Source organism: Theobroma cacao, chromosome 6 (genome assembly GCF_000208745.1).
Source record: "Theobroma cacao cultivar B97-61/B2 chromosome 6, Criollo_cocoa_genome_V2, whole genome shotgun sequence".
Lineage (NCBI taxonomy): Eukaryota > Viridiplantae > Streptophyta > Magnoliopsida > Malvales > Malvaceae > Theobroma > Theobroma cacao.
The window spans coordinates 21,472,847-21,487,430 of NC_030855.1; the positions used below are offsets into that span (position 1 = coordinate 21,472,847).

Sequence of the window (14,584 nt, forward strand, 5' to 3'; positions counted from 1 at the left end):
TATTTAATATGGACTATTGGAAGTAGGAGTTGTCTTCATGGTTATAATTTTCAGCAATCAATAGATGAACAAACTAGTAATTAATGGCATGAAAACAGGCTATATATAGTTTTAATGGACTTCAATGGGAGCTCATCAGTGACACGTGTAGTGGAATGAAAAGATTTTTGCCCTTCAAACTATCCAAAATGGCAAGTAATCATATCACTTGTCACTCTGGTTAATGCATCTTAATCATTATCTTATGTATGTGGAATTGAATTAATTAAACATGTTTGCCATGGTCATATATATATGTTTAGACCATCATTAACTTTCAATAATGCCATTATCAACATAGGAAACACAGAAACATAATCACATTTGGATGGACCCCCCGGCCCTTAAACATTGTTTAAGTGGGAGAAAAATCAATTTAATTATACCTGCTAATGTCTCAAAACACTTCCTTTAATCATCACCTTTTTCTTCGACCAGTGTTCAACAATAGAAGTTAACTTGCTGCCTCAGGTTGATAGCTTAATGTCAATTTGTCAAGCTTGGTGTCAGAAATTACGGCATGGTTTTGCAAATTCTTACAAGTTGAGGCTTGACAAAGGTTAAAAGTTAAATTAACTGCTTTAGGCCTATGCCTGCAGGATTTTGAAAGTTTTGAAATTATGTACATACGTATTAGTAAACAAGAAAAGTTTGGCTGAAAACCACCATTAATTCCATATGGAAACAAATAGAGTAAGAGTAATAATTGTGAAACATCACATCACGGCTGACAAATTTCAGGAAAATGTTAAAGATAATGTTTAGCCTGAAAAATAATTAAGCTTTCCATCCCAATACAGGAAGAAATCAAAGGACTGATAATTAAGATAATAGTTTAAGCTACAAATATGAAAAGATAAAGTAGGTTTGGAGTCAAAGTAAGGTGCTTCAATTCCAAGTTGATTGAAAGGTGCAATATTCTTGTAGTTTCTTCATGCATGACAGATATCTCAATTCAAAATCCTTATATACTTCCTGGCAGATAGTGCTGGCGTTATCTAATTTGTCAATTAGTCCACCAAAAATGACCTATATATGAAGTACTGGACAACCTAAAACTTACCCTAATCCTAATTATATATAATTAAAGAGCTAGCTAAGGCTGTGTAGATGCAGCGGGCCATCAGCCTAAACATGGATAAAGGGGGATTTGGCAGAGTTAAAAAATATTATCGAGCTTAATCCCAATGCCATGCACTACCAAAACTCGGACTTTTAGGTGTTCTGCTCACTAAACCCTAGAAGAGAACATTGAAATGTGCAAAACATCTGATTATTGTATGAAATTATAAAAGTTGTTCCAAGATTTAGTCCATTGTGATACAGTTAACAAGTCGTACAAAAATCTGTGTGTTTAATTGCTCCTGCTTTTTAATACATGAAAGTAAAGATTCCATGAGAGAGAGAGAGAGAGCTGTCTATTTTTCCACAGGCTGAGATTAACATTGGAGACATGCAGTGAGGCAGATAGGACAACCTATAAATCCATTTTCCAATGAATAAAAATGTGTTGAAAGGTCAAAGGGCAGACAAGCCACCAAGTTCCTGGTGGTACTGGTTGTCACCTCTCTTGTTTCCATGTTCCATCGAATTTCAATCAATATGGGCATTTATCAACTTCAAAGCTGAATTGTAACGTGTAAGTTGCAACAACTCACACACATTCTGTCAAAGGGCAATTAAACAAGCAAACAACTCATCCACACACACTGAATGATTTACGGTATGTTCTTCTGATGCTTGTATCATATATAAGACTAAGTTGCTAAAACTAGAAAAGTTGACTGTCACACAGTGGCAAGTTGGCTGAGCAAAAATACTATTATATGTTTTTAGTAATTTTATGGAAAGAATAATACCAACGGGAAAGTTTTTCTCATGTATCAAGCCAATAGAAACGAGGAGATTCCTTCTGACCTATAGAATTGTTTCCACATGAGTTACATTATAGACTTATTTTGCAACTTAGTTTTAGTTTTGGAAATGTTACAGATTTCTCATGAGGATGATAATGAACCTTCTTTCTCAATGAAAATGAAGATTCAAAAGCATTATAATGAAGAAATCCTTTTGTTGGCATAATTTTGGGCGTAGGGTAATGAATAATTAACAAGATAATTATATGCGATAATGAGAAAACATGGTTAGTATTTTTAAAAGGTGAGGTTTCCTTGGTTGATTCCCAGTTCGATAATGTCCTTTATTACATCTTGTCCAGAATGTGTTAAAAACAAATAAAATTGCACCTCATTTTTTTAAGATCTCTTCCACATAAAATTGAGCACAAAAATAAATTAATAAATAAAATATATGATCAGATCATATTACTTAAATAACAAGGGTTGATAAATCCTTTATTTTGTTAAACCACCAAAACAACCTTTAAAAAACTCAATTACCTTAACTCGGTTATTGCAAACCAAAGTGTCCAAGGAATCCTTATGCATCCTCTAATAATAAGCCACATCGATGAACACAAAGTCCTTTTCTAAAGATTGAGAGTGTTATGTCTTAACAATGTGCTAGCAAAGATGAGTTTTATAAACTCAAATTCTCACGCAAAACCTAATGGCCGAACACTATGAAAAACTAAGTGAAAAAAAAAAACTAGTTTTCTCTTCACAAAAGGTGGCTAAGCAATAGAGTTTTTCAAGTGTGTCATCACTTGGGAGGTTATAGCGAGGTATTTATACTTTGGATTGATTTTAAAACCCAAATTAGGTCAATGCATAATTTTTATGTAATTGCCAATTAATCTAACAACTTAATTAAACAATTTAAATAAGTCTTTAAGAAATTTATAAGTTCTTAAGTCCAATAACTTAATTAAACAATTTAATGAAGTCCTTGAGAAGATTATAAGTTCTAATTTGATTAAGTCCAACTTAATCACCTCTTCCATTTTATTTTCAAAATTCATTTTAAGTATACGACTCATTATATTTCTAACATATTAGTAATGAACTTATGATATAATCCTTGAGTTAAACTTAGGATTAGATAAATTTAAGTTACTTCAAATATATCATTAATCAAATTAACTACCTAGAGTTTATAAACCAAGATCGAGATCTAAGAATCCATCATGGCCACCAAAATGTTAGAAGAGTCAAGATGGTTCGACTCAACTTTTAAGTGATCAGTTTTTCAATGTAATTTATTCATTTATTGTATACCCCGAACATGATAAGAGTATGGTGTTGATCTCCATATTTATTCTTGAAGTTAGATAATTAGCTTTATAGAGACTTATAAAACTCTTTTCATAATCTCCAAGTCGCTTTGGTCAAAAGACTTTAATAAGCTAATATCATTTAAGAACTGTTTAAATATGTCCCTTGAACCAATTAGGGTGATGATTCATTTCTTAACCACTCATTTGCCTTCACATGTTTCATGTTATACTCAACCATATGTTGTTTTAGCATTCTTAGTAGGACCTATAGGGATATGATAAAAAATATAGCACTCAACATATAAGGTAATATGGTGTCTCAAGTTTAAAGAGTATTTACACAATTGTCACATGAGAAATATTTGTATAAACAATAGAGTGAGATGTCAAATGCGTTTCTCATGTCAGGTCATGTTTAATGAACTTGTTCCAAGAGCAAACACTTACATTCTAGTTTCAAGTATTTCCATATTTTAACCTATGAGATCGGTTGCTTATTTCTCAAATAAGAAACATAAAATGTACTAGTCTCTAAGCATCATTGATATTCAGTCTCAATGATACATCTACCAAAAATATTTAGAGATTATGTTTTGATGCATATGGATTTTATAATTGTAATACTTTACAATTTCCTTACAAAGCATGTCAATCTCATGGAATTCACCCAATTAACTTATGATCATTGTTGTATTGATGAAAGAAAAACTCTAATAATTCGTTATGAATGATATTGTCGCATTATTGGATCTAAGCCTTAACCAATTCAATTGGCCGCAGGGTTTAATCCAACAATGCACAACTTGCATTCCTTCGAATGTAAACGAACTCGAGTTAAACATATATGGATTTGCTAAAGATAAATCAAGGCTTGCGGTATGCAAAGTAGTGTCAACGGACAACACAGGGTCTATCATTGGATTATAAGGGTCCCTTATTCAAAAGTCAAACCATATGAAGTTTATGGCTATTAAACACACACTGAAGCTGTTTGTATCCTTTTTTTTTTTTTACTATTAGCCAAAGGAATTTTATTAAATAGGAAGGTTACCATCAAACCGTAACCCTCAAACGCATAAGCAATATACACAATTCAAGAGCCATGCCGTCATTTACACCATTTAACATAGGGCCCTATCTAATAGTTCACAAAAGCTTTCATGCTTGCTTATAAAACCAGCAAGGTTTCACACATATAACCATTCTAAAAGAACTTTTGACCCCCATTAAGTATCCCCACAAGCCACCATTTAGATCGAAATCACCCTTTCCCAATCAAATAAGAAAACAACAAAAATTCATTTGCCCGAAAGTATCTATTTCATCATGAAGGCAAATAAACCATCATAATAGTTTCAGTAGCAATATGAAAAACAGATCAGGCCATAAAGGACTCATTAAACCTAACACCAAACCACACAAAAATCAACAGCAGTTTGCAAAACTTGCAAGTCATTACCTCTATCCTCCACCATGATCACAACAAAAAACAAAACCTTCACCAAGTAGAGTTCAATAAGCATTAAGCCCGTGGGGAGTTCACAACCAAGCAATGAGGGTCTCCTTTCTTTCAATTCTTGTTTTAGCCAAACGGTCGACACAGTTATTAGCTTGCTTAAAGATGTTTGACACTTACATCGATCCTACCAACACAATCAGCCCGTCGTGCATTAGAAAATACCTTGACCATCTCCACGAGTGTACTTACACATTCACAAACCAAGACGCAATAATTTTGAAATCAATCTCAATAATTAAAGATTTCAAATCCAACCATTTAGATTGGCAAAAAATGTCCAATGTAGTAGAAATCGCACAGAGTTCAGCATAGTTCGAATTTTTCTCACAAACAGGGCTTGAGAACAAAACTAATATATCCCCTTTATCAGCCCTCAAGAGCCACTCAATTCCCCCTAGTCTTGATTTCCTTCTTGCTGCTCCATTGTGTTAAATTTCATTTTGAAGGTTTTCAGGTCTCTTTTTTTTTTTTTTTTCTTTCTCTTCTCCCTCTTTTTATTCAACTTGGAGACTAAATCTATTCTCGGGTTGATCCACCAACTAGCCTCAGTAATACTATTGGTCTATTGGATTTTTAAAGATAAAATGAATGGCTCTTGAATGAAAAAAATGGTAAACAATCAAAGGAATCTGAAGGTTGACGAAGACTCAAAAAGAAGAATATCATTAATGGCTCTATATCCTGTGTTAAATACAAAGCATAATGATAAGAATTGAAAAACAAAATGAACCCCACTTAGCTATCCATTGCTTCAACAGCTCAAATGAAAGCAAGGTAGGTGGCCTTTGCATTAACCAAGGCAAAATAACTAACAAAATAAAAAGAATAAGCACATGTATAGCACGGCTATTCAAATAAAACTAAGAACATGTGATAGGCACGTGCTTGTCACTTTACCAAATCATTTAAAAACCTTCGCGCAATAAATTGCTGAACAGATTTCCATTTCAACAAGTTCTCTTCTAAGGCTTTAATCCAAAAAAGAGATCTTAGTTTGACTAAACCCACCAAAGGTCTTATTTCCCACTTCTTACCCTTAAAGATGGTCTCATTTCTCACTCCTTACAATGTCCATAGAGCTGTTCCCCACATCAACATCCCTCCTATTGTCTCTGGACCCCCCCGTACACAATTCTTCATTTTCTTCTAAAAATCTTAGTATGGACGATGGTAAGCATCCTGTCATACCCCACCATTTCATAATCTCACTGTAAAAAATCAGCTCCAATAACAATGAAGAAGCAAATGGTTGTACTTCTCCAAAACCTCCTTACACCAAAGGCACAAGGTGTCCTTCATTAGCTTCACCCCTCTCTTAGTCAAGAATTCCTTTTTCAGAATTCTGCCTAAGTACAAAAACCATAAAAAACAATGAACCTTAGGAGGGACTTTCACTTTCCATAATCTCTCAAAGAAGCTCTCATTTAGGGTGTCCTGTAAGTTACTAATTAAGTGGGTGAGTTTTTTTCACTGAAAAAGTGCCATGAGTATCCAACTTCCATATAAGCCTGTTCGCGTCTCCCACCTTTAGGCTAACTCCCTCAAGCATCTCTTTCAGCTATTTTTCCACGTCTTTTTCCCTCTCCAATAATGGCCTTCCAAAATCAATCTTCCATCTATTATCTCCAACTTGATCATCTCCCCAACAATCGCACACCCTCGTCTTTTGATTACTTGTTAGGCAAAAAAGTCTAGGAAATAAATCCTTGAGAGGCTTGTCACCAATCCATTCATCAATTCAAAACATACTGCCTTCACCTTTACTTATGCAAAAAAGTTTGCATCTTCCTCTTAATTGAGTTCGAAAAGGCTGATTATTGAATCAAACTCAAAAGTGACACTTTCATGGGTGTATAATGAGGAATCCAAATCCTCTGTCCCTATTCCCTGCCCCATTTCGTACCTTAATTATCACAAATTGCTACAGGTTTATTTTTTAGTTATTGGGTTAATACATGTTTGGTTTTAATTTTTTTCCTCTTTCTCTTTCATATTCTTTTCCCTGTTTCTTTCTTCACAACTCATTTTCTTTCTGCAACTTAATTTCTACTGCAATTTATAAAGAATACCAAGTACACCTATCTCGAATCTACCTACATATATATTTCATTAAGCCTTGAGAACAAAGAATTAGAAATCGAACTAGAAACTTAAAATTTTACATACAGCTAGGTGCCTTGCATGTATATTGCACTGCCATAGCTTGGCTACTCCATCTTTGACTAAGGAGTAAGCTCAACAAAAAACTGCAATCAAGTTATAACTCACTTTTGGTTTTAGGGAACTCAAAGCAGCAAGAAAAACTTGAATATCAACTTTCCTAATGAATTGTTTAGCACGTATAATTGAACCAGTAGATCAAAGATGCGAGAATTTCCCTAAGAAGTTTTCCTTCAAGTGATTTTCAACAAATTCAGAATGCAAAGAAGAGAAATTTCCTCATCATTTGCAGCTCTAACATCAACTAGAAGCATAGTAGATAGATAAGATTAAAAAAAAAAAAAAAACTGAAATCATAAACTAAAATTGACTTAGAGAGCAAACCAAAAGCCTTCATATGAAGAAATCCTAGAATATTTATCTGAGAAACAGGGGAAAAAATACAATAAAGAAAGAGATAAAAAGTAAAACCAAATATGTATTAATTTGATAATAAAAAAATAGACATGTGACAATTTTTGAGAGTTGGGACACAAAATTAATGGAGTGGGGAATGAAGAAAGAGGATTTGTATTCATATAACAACCAACTTAATTAGAACATGAAATTATTGATAAATTTTCTTATAGACAGCCAATAGACAATGATCAGTGACATCGTGTTTGTACATACATTTTGAGAAATCAATAATTTCGTGAATTTGCTCTTAAAATTTAAAGTAAAAAGAGTTAATATGTTTATTGCGTGATGGTAAATTTACGGCAATCTGAAAATTGTATATTGATATTACTTATTGGCTTGTTTTATTTTTATTTTTATTTTTATTTTTTTCAGCTTGGTGTGAAGTTTCAAGCTAAGGTGGAGAAGGATAAATCATGTAGTTGTTAGGTGAAATTGAGGACTTTAAACATGTATTGTTTTTTTTTGTCTTTTGAAAGCTGCTTTTCGTAAATATGTACTGTTTAGGTGTGTTTATTGTGGCGAGTATGATCTTTATTTGATACCATAATAGAAATACCATCTTCGATTAAGAAAAAGAAAAAGCATAATGAAGAGAGAGCAACCCTGGTCTAGCTAGCAACTTCAGTAGGAGGAGGTGAAAGGGTCAATTTCTCTTAAATAATTAACTTTTATTCTTCTCCGCAAATTGATGATGATGATTAAGGGAGCTCTTCAAAATGGGGATGCATCATAATGTGAACAGAAACAGATAAACTGTGCGGAAAAAAAACATAAGGCGTCTGGAAACCCTATCTTCAAAGAAACATAAGCTAAATTATGAACACAAGTGGGACCAAAAATAATGAATTTTTATAAAAAAAAAAAAAAAAGACGAGAGAAAATCCTTACATGAAATTTGTAAAGGAGAAAAACCGTAATTAAGTCTAATATACAGCTTTATTGACAACCACCACATCACCTACCTTAATCAAATAAATTAGATTCAACACTTCGAGCTAAATTACAAAGCAAAACCATGTGACCCTATCCATTAACCAAAACTATTAAAAAGGTGTGGTCCTTCCCTTCCATTAGGGCTTTGTCTATATGTCATTGTTTGTCAACCATGGACACCCAAGACAGAAGAACCACCCAAAGCTAAAGACAAAAGGATGCCCCCTTCCCCTGATTCCACCAACCTGGCCAATTCATACCCTTCATATAAAATAATTAAAATATATATTTATTGAAGGGACCAAAAGGTCACTAAGCACATGGCGACCGCCTTTATCTACAGCCGGCTTAATGTTATGTTGTTAGAAACTAAAAACAAGAAAAGATTTATCTTTGATTTTAGTAACATCTATATACAAAATAAAGGGCATTTTCTAAAGCGACAAAGCAAAACCATGCATGCTTTGAACCATCAATGCATGTCCAGCTTGTACCGTTGCTTCTTCTATGATGCAACCATCATATATGATATTTTTATATATTTCTATCGTGGCCCAATCATAACTAAACAACAGAGAGCCCTTTCTTTTACAAAAAAAAAAATAAAAAATAAAACAGAAGGAAGTGCTGCTGCTCAAGAGAGTCGTCAAAATTAATCACAACTTTGATTGGTTTAATGAATTGGGTAGGTAAATTGAATTATAACTCCACCAAGAAAAACGATAAGGACAAGTCAATACTTGCTAGTAATCACACGTTAATTAGGGTCAATACTGTTTGCTTTCCAAACAGACTTTAGAGTTGACCATTTCTTTACATTCAGATTCAATAGTACAAAAAAACAACCCATTTTAATATGGATTATAAGCTCTGTTATTATAATTTGTTTAGAGGCCCTACTGGTCCCCTATCATCTTAATTTATTTGTGTTAGTCAGGTTAACCATAAAGAGAGAGAGAGAGGAGGAGAGGGGCAAGAAGTCAGTGTCAATAGCTGTATGGAAGGACCAAAGCCTCCATTAAATACCCCTCTATGACACAGTGCAAGAAGAAGGAGGAGGTGCATTAAATTATATAGATTGGAGAGGAGAGTCACGAGGGATTTGGTACCTAAAGACATGCATGTCTCGTGTACCTCCTTTGTCAAATCTTTTAGGTATATGGAAAACTTCTGCTTCTTTTCCTTGCTATATAGGGCTTGATAATTTTCCAGCAAAAGGCAAAAACCTTGTTCAACATTTTGGTTCCTTTCCTTCTTGTTTTTTCGGTATATATATATGTTGGTTTGAGAGGTTGAAGCTGCCAGCATGATCTGGTAATGAACCTGGCTATCACTCTTTTTTCTGTGTACTCTTTTGCCTCTTTAGTCTTTGTGTAGCTAGTTAAGCTATCTATATTGATGACAGACCGATAGTTGATAAGTAGATTTTATGACCAGTTTTAGTTCAAAATTCTGGAGTCCAGATGAGTTATTTCTGTGCTCAAAATGTTATCAGGACAAGGATATTGTCCATTTGTTAAAGGGGTTTTGAGTTTGCCAAGGGAATTTAGATGTCTTGATTAAGAACCCTGCTTGAACTCATAGATATGGTTCACCATCAGGTCATCTTGCAGCTTCAATCACTCACTCACCAACAAAAGAACTTTCTAGCTAGTCATGGATATTTAAGATTTTGCTCTCTCTCAAAAGTGAGACCTTCATTCCAGGTAATTCTTCTATGCTTGGCTCAAAAATTTTTTCAATTCTTGATGAATTTTTCCCTGATTGATTTGGTGAAATTGCAGTCTCTGAATGTTTGGTAATTTGTTAACCTAATCTTTATTTCTTTATTGCTTGCACGCATTACTCATACTTTTTGCAATTATGCACATACATAACTTCCACATGAAGCCACATGCACAAATCTGCCTGTCCCAGTCAAATTAATATGATAAACTTTCAGCTTTATCCCGGTGCCGGTTTAGACCTCTTACAAATAGCTCCCGGTGCCGGTTTAGACCTCTTATAAATAGCTGAAATTTGTCAAGGAAGATAATGTTTACTCTGAATCTCTCTTTCTCTCTCTCAGTTGCTTGTGTTGTTTGCATGCCTGTGTGTGCAAGTTTGTCTTGACTTCCCTGGTGGTATCCAGAATGAACAAGTAAAACAAAATCCCATTACACAAGAAAGACACGATAGCTAATCAGACAATGCACAGTGTTATAATATTGTGACAGTGGTGTATCAGCACATTAACAATTGCAACTACATATATTTATAATTTCAGTAATCTTATTTCTGATTCTTGAATTTTAATGCCCTTAATGACCACACTGTTTTCATACTGCTGGGGAAGTTGAACTTGAATTCAAATAGGAGACAAAAGTATAGGCGTGATTTGGTTGCGTCCTTGCCTCTACCAAATACTGTTAGGGACCAGTTCGCTGTTCATGACCCACCAATTTGAATACACTTTCTTTTCAGAAAAAAAAAAAATTGAAGACATTTTTATTTCAATGTAGTAGCAATAACTATTTCACCCAGAGATTCATTCTACATATGTATGTACAATAATGCATTGAACTTGCTGTATATATATATATGCCCTACCTCAGAAATAACGGCTTATTAATGTTTATTGGTGAGATACTAGTCATGGAATTTAAGATGAAACCCAATGAACTAGTTAGCATGTGAAATGGCTTGATTGTGTTTTTTACTTCCACTTTTTTTCTCTTTACTCAGGTTTAATAGAATGGACTCTTGTTCTATCATATAATAGTGCTTCTCTGTAATGGTGGTACTGTATGGAATTGTTTGATGATTAGACTTATCTCCATATGAAACAACCTATATTCATGTCTGAACAGCTTTTGGGAACATGATTAGCTAATTTAATATTGCTGACATTAATTGGGTGCCCCTCTTCTAAGTGTTTTTCATTATCAGTAACTTCAAAGAAACAGTTAAATACAATTATTTAGTTACTATCAGCAAAATTTATTTTACATACATATGCACCTTCAACCATTTCAAGTTTTTGGGTTTTTCAGGCTATGTCAAGTTTGATACTTTGTTTGCATCTTGTTTCTTCTTGTCTCATTATTTCTGTTCGGCTTGGCGGAAATTACAAATAAAAGAAAAAAAAATACCTTACACAAGCATTAATTGCCTTGAGTATCAACAACTCTTTTGCATAACTAAAATGCTTCACAAGAAGTGGTGCTTCATCTCTGCATTATTTTGTTTTGTGTAAATGATCATGTCATGAGGAAACAAAAGAAACTCCAAAATCATTAATTTAATATTTGTGTATAAGATGATTTTATTGCTTTTTATAGGGTGAATAAATTAACCTCTTCCTGTTCCTGAAAGACTTGAAAATGAAACTAACCTCTTGCAGCTTCAGTCAGTCACTAGCCAACAAAAGAAATATCTTAGAGTTGCTTCTTCACTTTCCAAATATATAACCAGATCAGGTAGCATACAGCAATTCCCCCTGAAATATGGTCATTCATATTGGACCTTAAAAGATGCAAAAGGGACTCAGAAATTTTCAGATTTTATGTATCTGTTTCAAAGAAGAATTAGCATGGAAGGTTGGTATCAATTCGAATAACTTTGGCATAAAAATGTTATTTACTTCAGCATTTAAGTTTTGAACCACTGATCTGTGACTGTGTTGCTTTTTCCCAGAACATCAGCACATGATCTTGGGACAGCAGTTGGTGGCATTTTAATTTGTGGATCGGCAAAAATTTTTATATGGATATACATTTTTTTTTTTGAAAAGCTTTATAGAGATATACATGTCCCTGCATTTTTGTTCTTGATTTGTTTCATGAAAATTTATTCAAATTGAATCACTCAAAGTTTCTCTTTTTAGTGCCATTTCTTTTCTTGGGGGGGAGGGGCTCTCAGCTGCATTTGTTGTTATTTATGTAGCCTAGGACTGTATCCTTGTCATTCCATTGCATTTGGGAGTGGGAGAAAATAATTTGTTGTATATGTTAATAGAGTAGAATTCTGAATATTCTACATATATAAGTGACACTTATTGTAACAAAGTGTAGAGAGGATGCCTATGCAGCAATATCTGACTGCATTGATTGCTTCACATTAAAAAAAAAATTGGATATAACTACTGAAACCTGCACTTTAATTAGGGTTTATCTTCTAGATGGCTGCTACTATACTTTTAAGTCATCTTTAAAAAGAAAGATGGTTCTTAGGTTATACTTACAAGAGGATAAGATAACGATTTAATTAGTTGGGAGTGCTTTGTGGAGTAATCAGATTCTGCAAATAACCCCATCCATTTAGTTTCTAGTGCGGACTACAACACAAACTTAAGGAACTCTATTTTGCATTTGTCATCTAATTTCTACTATCACAGAATGGTTTTTGAGTTTTTCCCTTTCAACTGCATAAGTTTTCAAATGAAGGTACATAATATGTGTAATAGGTTATAAACCTTTAAGTTAGTGGTTTTCCCCAGTTTTTACACACTCAGACACTTGCAGATATATAAAGGTTTAATGAGAATTGGGTTCGAAGATAGAGAAATATTCTATCAAGCAGTCTTATGTGATTCAACCAGATGACAAAAAGAGTGGTTTGATTTCCTCCAAATTCCATTGAAATATACGATTAGTCCATTTAGAAAAATGGGTGAGTTTCATCTGTATTCAAAAGAATGGTGGCAGGTTATAAGAGGAAGAGCATTCATGACTCGTTGGCCTTTGATATATAAGCTGCTGCTTAGTTTGCTTAAGCTAGGAAAGCCAGACATCCTTCTGTTCTCATCTTCTCTATGAGATAATATTCAGCCATGTGCATATATCATTTCTTTCTTTTCATCAGTTTCCTATTGTTTCTCCATATTATATGGTTTAATCTCTCTCTAACTTTTTGATTTCTATGAAAAGGGCTGGCCGGCCGGCAGCTACTAGCAAAGGGTCGATGGAGACAGTTTTAATTTAGAATAAATGATTCCTTGTGATCTTGACTTTATTGGTAGGATGAAAGGTTAGAAGAGCCTCCACCCATTGAGGAAAAGACTTTTGAAAAGCCATTTTTATTTAATTTGTTTAACAATGCTTATAACAATATCAATACTGTTAGCCAACCCACTCTTGGTTTAGCTTCTTCTTCATGTTTTCTTCGATATATAAATCCTTGTCTATCAACTAGCTAATTTGACAGCACCAACCAAACATCCAGAATATGTATATATATAATTTCAATCTGATAGCAACTTTGAGGGCCGCCCGGCTGTGTATAATCAATGGGAAATTCCTAGAATTAGTCATTCAATATCTATGCATTCTCAGTTTTTGTGGTGTGCTACATGAACATGAGGCTATGCCCATGATTGAGGATAGTATTTTGTATCATGTTGGAGAATTAAAGGGGAGTTTGGTAAAGCTTCACCATCATATATATCATGTAATAAATCAGTTTTGCTTTCTTAGCAGAAACCTAGTTAAGATTGTTTTTTTTTAACCTTATTCCTTTTTCGAAAAGAAAGCTATGGTGAAGTGAACACTAGGTCAATCGTCAATTTAGTTTATGTTTATCCAAAAAGCCATGCTTACCTGTTTTTTCACCCCTTTTCGTTCAAATGTCTTGCAAATACTCATGGAATTAGTCATTATTTGGAAAAAGTGGAATTTTTTATTTTTTTGAAATAGTGACTATAGTTAATGTGTAATAATGGCAATTTCTTACGACAGAATATTCATCAACCCTACGTCTATCTTCACTTTCCATCAGTATTCAACCATGGAACTTTTTCCATAGCACGACCAGGAAAATACTAGTATTAGGTTTGAACTTTGAACCAAGCAGTTGTACAAGACTTTCAACCTATGTTATTAATTAGAATTGAATAGACAAGGGGTGAATCCCAAATTACCCACCAATGTTTTCTTGGATGTTAAGTAAATTATCAGCTTGGGTTATTCACAATTATCATGCACAGCACTTATAGGTTGACTTGTGGCTCACCTCCATAGATATGCATTGATGACCAAAAAACTATGTTAGTGGCAATATCATTACCAGTCTAAGGGGACTTTCAGAGGCATGCATGCATGACGATGGCATATATATATAAAGGGAGGTTACCAAAGGAGGTGAACCAATTAAAATGACAAGATTTTGACAGAGAACAGCTAGAATTCTTTTTTAAAATGTATTATATAATTTAAGCAGTGATAATTAATTAAATTTGAACTTTAATTAATTTATTTTTTTAAATAATTATAAAAACTTACCGTAAATAAACTTTTCGTATGTTTGTAATTTTTTTATGA

At 33.6% G+C, this 14,584-nt stretch overlaps 1 long non-coding RNA gene across 2 annotated transcripts; it reads left to right on the forward strand.

Moving 5' to 3' along the window:
• On the forward strand, positions 9,250-13,587 carry LOC18596421. 2 transcript variants are annotated; one of them, XR_001928568.1, is made up of 3 exons: positions 9,250-9,994; positions 11,671-11,866; positions 11,964-13,587. It is a non-coding gene; the product is annotated as an uncharacterized LOC18596421 (long non-coding RNA). The 2 variants fall into 2 exon arrangements; XR_001928567.1 differs by having other exon boundaries at positions 9,250-11,866.